At 37.0% G+C, this 6,000-nt stretch overlaps 1 long non-coding RNA gene across 3 annotated transcripts in view; it reads left to right on the top strand.

Annotated features, from left to right (window-relative positions):
- Positions 1–553: 553 nt before the first annotated feature.
- Positions 554–6,000, top strand: part of LOC122802852 — a 239,934-nt gene continuing 234,487 nt past the window's right edge. Inside the window, exons 1-2 of one of the 3 annotated variants that reach the window (XR_006365001.1) lie at positions 554–639; positions 727–830. This is a non-coding gene — a long non-coding RNA (uncharacterized LOC122802852). Of the gene's footprint in view, positions 831–6,000 lie in introns of all 3 variants that reach the window. The other 2 variants (XR_006364999.1, XR_006365000.1) reach the window with 2 other exon arrangements.

The following is a 6,000-nucleotide window of genomic DNA, read 5'->3' as shown; positions in this document are numbered from 1 at the left end:
GAGGGAACTGCTTAGGGAAAATGAGTTAAAAGTGAAAGAGGCCACGAAAGCTAGCACAAGTAGCCCAAGGGAATGCTATGAATCCGAAAAAAACATAAATAATGAGTATAAATACTCTAAACAATGGGTTTAATATTACTATAAATAAGTACATGAAAAGAAACACGTAGAACATGCTGTTAAAGAAATAACTTGTATTAAATAAAGTGTAAAAGCTACACAGTCCCGGAAATTTAGAAACAAAACGGCAGAAAAAGGAGAAAGAAAAGAGAAGAGAAAAGAAAAAGGGACAACTAAAGGTTATGAGAGGAAGGGAGATGAAGGGCTCCACCTCCTTGCTACAAGCGACGCAGCTGCTCTCATACCAACTGCTCAATTCCTATTCAATGTCGAGAGGGAACAAAAAAGTGGCTATTTATTAGAATACTTGTTTTGTATTGTTCCGCAGCACACAAAAGGCGTTCCATTATGTTAGAAGGAGCCCCTTTTGCAGGGAGAAACAATAACTTGAAATTGTCTTTAAAGTCTTTCTATCAATAATAAATTTCATTTTCTTTTCTCTCCTCTTCAGTGTGGTGCTGGGTATTATCCAGCCACAGGCTGAGACAGGCAATCCCTTTCCAAGGTGACTGGGACAGGGTGAGCTACAGGATACTGGGTCAGGGTGAGCTGCAAGATTTGTGGGAATCCTCCATTCCCTTTACTAACGTTTCTTGTTCGTTTCAGTGTACAAGGAGATGGGCTTAGATACAGACTGTGTGTGAGGAAAACATACCATTCTCCGACCGCTTTCCCTGCCTTTCTGGGAGAATGGATTTCCGGAAACCACTGTAAGTCTCATCTAACTTTTGAAGAGGCAACTATATACAAGAACTAAAGGTGTGTGTGTGTGTGTGTGCGTGTGAATATGAGGGCCAGCATTCTCACACAGGTATGCAGAGTGGAGAGACAAGCATAAGAATACACTTAGAAAATGGATATTGTGGTAGTATAGTGTGGATTATGGAGGGTTCGGGTGTTAAGCATTCCATCTCCACAATCTCATTTTTTTTCTTTTGTATTGTTTTTCTGGCGTGTTGTATGGCGCGCGCGCGCATGTGTGTGTGTGTGTGTGTGTGTGTGTGTGTGTGTGTGTGTGTGTGTAAGTGACTTGTACGTGTGTTGAGTGTGCAGTCATGCAGTCAACATATCACATAATTAGTAATTAACTCGATTTTGCTAATGTTGCAGTGATTTTAAGTATCTGTATCTATACAGAAATTTATGTGCGTGCGTGTGCGCGCGTGTGTGTGTGTATGTGTGTATATATATATATATATATATATATATATATGTATATATATATATATATATATATGTATATGTATATATATATATATATATATATATATATATATATATATATATATATGTACACACACGCACACACACATGTACGTATATATATATGGATCCATTTGCAACACACACACAAAACCTCACTCTACAACCTCTGTATACTAAGCCAGTAATAATATTGTTGTAGTTTCTCCTGCGTTTCTGTAACACTTTTCTCCTAGTTAAAAAAATGATTGGGTAGCTGTTAGAGATTTTGTCCCCTGAATTAGCCATCTAACATCTTTAAAGTAATGGGGATGTGGCTCTAAAAGAAACAAACTGAAAGGTCGAAAGGCGGTAACAATTTGCCCGGGAGTTGATTATGATTAAAAGGTAGGCTGACATTTTGACTTTTGTAATATTAAGAGCTACAAGTTATGATGTTGTAGTATTCATCTGACCAGCCAAGTGCTAAAAACTACTGTTACACTTTATTTGTGCATGTGCAACTTGGTGATGCAGTTAATTAAGGAATCAGCTGTTTCTTAATGAGTTGGGGTAGAAGTGGTTCTCCTATTCTTGAGCTGGACACTTTTTTTGTATTCCACTATCATGCTTGAAGTTGATTTAAAAAAGAAAATGGCTATTAGAACTGTGCGTGTCAAACCTATGTGTTGGGGAGGGCAAATAATGTGTGATCTGAAGTAAATTAATTGCCTGTTTATTTTCCTAATGAGAAATTGCATTCTCGTTAAGTTTCATTAGCTAAAATGATGAGACCCTTCAGCCAGTCAATAGGACCTAAGAAACTCTCTGTTATAAACTGTAATTATTTAGGAAGTAAAATATGTTGATTGACTAGAGACTGTGTCAGTGTACTTTTATACGGGACTAGCTCTTGCACATATTTCACTATTTTAAGCTTACTTTTCAAATGACTAACAATTTTTAAACAGATGGTATTCGCTGATCAACAGGCAGTACAGTAAGGCATTCAGAAATTGATCTGGGCCACAGGATTACCGGATTTGTCTAATTCCTTTTCTTGAGACAGGTGTTTAAACAAGATAGCAGCGTCGGTCAATTAACCCATTAAAACCCAGTTTTACTGTATTGATTCCTGTTGTTTAGGAAGCGCGGCCACTGTGGGAAATGAATGATCAGTTTAAGAGGATTTTAAAAACACGATTTGTTGTATCTAAATTATCGTGTTACGAGTATCCTTGATTTTCAGGCCACATCACTTGGGCACCGTTAAAAATCCAGACAAACATTACTGAATAAAGAATCGCTTGTAACAACATTGATCATCACTTTCGCACAGGCTACCAGGCAGGAGAAAATCCTAGTAATTGTTATATTTTCGCTTAACTGGAGAAGACATTCCCGTAAATGAACTTCCCAGTTTAATGAAATCATGTAATGTCTGTTTTGGAGCCAGTGACCACTTTGTCCAGCATAGTAACATATAAAAGTAAAAAGGCGGTAGAAGTTTCTGTTTGGAACACTGAAATCGCATTACATTGAGTCCAAAACTGATCCTTTATACAAGTCTTTAATACAGATCCACAAACATGATTTTTATATGGCATTGCCAAAACAGTAGAATTTAGAAATAACTGCCATTTCGCAAAAATCAAATAACATCACTCGTGCACTTCCAAAGACAGCAAAGCAGCGTTCAAAACACTGCACCAATTTGTAAACACTGCAAGCAACTATGTTTCAAGAATGAGATAATATTTCTATGCTGCCATTACAAAGTGGTATCATACTTGGAAAGATGTTCGTACTACTTGTTTGGTTGTAGTATATTTGCTACTTTATCGGACATCTATGAATCTCACTTTAAATATGCTGAAATGTTGTGGTCACAGGTTAATATGTTGTCAACAATATTAAGTATGTGTATAATGGCTTGCACCACTGCAGACACGATGGCACTATGCCTTCATAAACACTCCCGTCCCATAATAAAAAATAAATAAATAAATAAAAGAACACCATAGCAGGTAAGATTAGGGATTCAGTTTTAAAAAATATTGAAAGTGATGTCACAACACACGATGAGTTAATAGAGAGATATTCTGAAGTAAGTAAAGTATTACTTCATGTGGAAGGGAGCGTTTTTTTTTTTTTTTTTGATAAATACCCCACTGACTTTATTTAGGAGTCAAGTGAGGCTGCTACATTTTAGTTACCCAGAGATTTAAACAAATACCTCTCCGATTTGTTTTATGAATCCAATGAGAATGCTGCAGTCCCCAAAATAAAAGCTCTTTTACATGTTCTCCTCCAAAATGAATATCATGGATTTATTTTGCTGCTTAAGAGTCTGTCAAAACTGCATTAGTTAATATCGTGCTGCTGGTAAGGTGCTGGCAGATAGAGATAGAAGGTGCTTCAGACTAACAACCCAGGTGTTAAATAAAATGCATAAATACACCTGCCATTTAGTGAAATAAGTAAATTAAAAGAACACAATCGATTAAGCGCGCAGGGAATTTTACTTCAGGCTCTTAACTCAGCAAAGGCTTGCACCTATTCACATTGTCACTTTTCAAAAATATTGTACATCTAACAGTAAAAGGGGCTTTCCCTCAGCCAACCGACATTTAAAGTCTGATTTTGCATGTTTCATTCCCCTCATAAACTGTGCCATTAGTGGCAAAAGAACTAGGAATAAACGCACCAAGGGTGTTGCCAGGCATACTCTTTGTATTCTAAAGAATACAAATTTTCTGAGCATGTTAGAAACATTTGGGCTTTATCAAGCCATACGTCTATAACTATCGAAATTAATGGCTCTTAAAAACATATATATAGCTTGTTTATAGAGAGGATTGCAAGTCTAAAAACAATACATCTAATATGTTTTGACTAAGCAGCTGAAAATGTTACAACCGTTAAGTGTGTGTATGGGGGGGGGCAGCTTAAGTGGTATGAGCATTTTTTAATGCCAGGTAGATGGGGCGATAGGAAGAAGCATATCTGACTATAAAATGGAATTCACGGACTACACCCCCTAAACGCACTAAATAATCTCATTATCCAAAGTTACAAACATCGTCAGAAGTGCTTGTTAACACAAACCCCTTTATTATATTAGTTTTTAATGTGTATTCAATTATCATTGTTCTAGCTAATCACTGATTTGTGATGCAGTAATATGAGTTGCATTTCCTATTTCTCTCTCTCGTTTAAAGATGTAATTTCCCACGGACCTTTGCATCGATCCCATATGACATGACAAGATAAAGATATACATTTTTAGGCTACGGCCGTTTTAATCAGTTGTGTGACATTACAACTGGTGAATGGTGGCAACTGAAAGTCCACTTGTTAAAACTCCATAATTATTGCCATAAAACGTATTCAAGATGTAATTTATATTTGATAGAAGTTATGCACTACAGTGTCATTAGAAGCAGTAAACAGTAAAAATAGATGTGTTACTATAAACAACGTTAAACTGTTGCTTTAAAATGTTTTACATTGCAGCTTCCAGTTTGCAATACTCCCTGAATTCGACTTCCTGAATTTCACATTTAACTTTATTGCCTTTGAAGGAAGAAGCTAGTTGATGTTAAGGTAAAAGTTGCTCCAAAGTGATCAGTGTTAGTTTCTGATTCATTTTACTACCAACTACAGCAGAAACAGCTAGCTTACCTGAGGTTTATCACGCTTGTAAATTTTGAAAAATGTTGATACGCACTTTTAATGGAATTGGTGGCTCATAAGTAAACGTTAAAGTTAGTAAAACAGGGAGTAACACACCACACACTTTTTTAACTCTGTGCCCAGCCAGACAGATTTGTCATTGTTTAATGCAAGCTTGCCCTTTTATTTTCAGTTTTCGTTCTTAGCCTGTTTTCTGAATCATTGTTTCACGTCCGATGCATCTAAGGTAGAGTAAGACAAAGTGTGTGTGTGTGTGTGTGTGTGTGTGTGTGTGTGTGTGTGTGTGTGTGTGTGTCTGTGTGTTGGGGGAGGGGTAGGTAGGGGGTACGAGGTGGAGGTGAGTGCTAAAAATCAGCTGTTCTGCTCTTGCACAATATTAAAGTGCCATACAGACAAACTGGGGATGGGGGTGGGGGCTACTTGCGATACTTGTATATGGACATATAGTTTACCTGTATTGTTTAATAGCAAGGAAAATATTGGCAATGTGTAAAATAACGTTTGTTTACAAGTAAGCTGGCTTTGAAAGACTGAGACATAATTTAAAAGAAATTTTGGCCTGAGAACTTTGACATCAACATCACTTCCTTGGACATGTGTAGAATATCTTTTTCTTTAATTGTTAATAACACTACAACATCTCATATTTCCCCATGCATGTTGTATATCCCACGGGAAACCTACCACCGCACACCACCGTCACCACCAAAGAGCAATAAGCTTTCCAAAGCATAGCTCCTACGTGTTAGGCATTCTGAAGTATGTCAGTCTTTTTTTTTCTGTCAGAAGCACTCTACTGCGAGGAGACAGACATTTTCTGCACTGTGCGATGCAGTTTAGAAGAAAAGAGTTGCATCCATTTATAATGTGTAGTCTGCAAACATGAAAAGCATTGCTGATCTTGATTTCACTGTTTTGTACTTCCATTCTAGTTTATGTGGCACATATGTTACATACTTGTCACACCACATCATCCACTTAACGAGAAAGTCTGAGAGTCAT

This window comes from Protopterus annectens, chromosome 5.part0 (genome assembly GCF_019279795.1).
Source record: "Protopterus annectens isolate FY-2018-M chromosome 5.part0, PAN1.0, whole genome shotgun sequence".
NCBI classification, from domain to species: domain Eukaryota; kingdom Metazoa; phylum Chordata; order Ceratodontiformes; family Protopteridae; genus Protopterus; species Protopterus annectens.
Note: the sequence above shows the minus strand (reverse complement) of the source record. Positions and strands in the feature narration are given on the sequence as shown.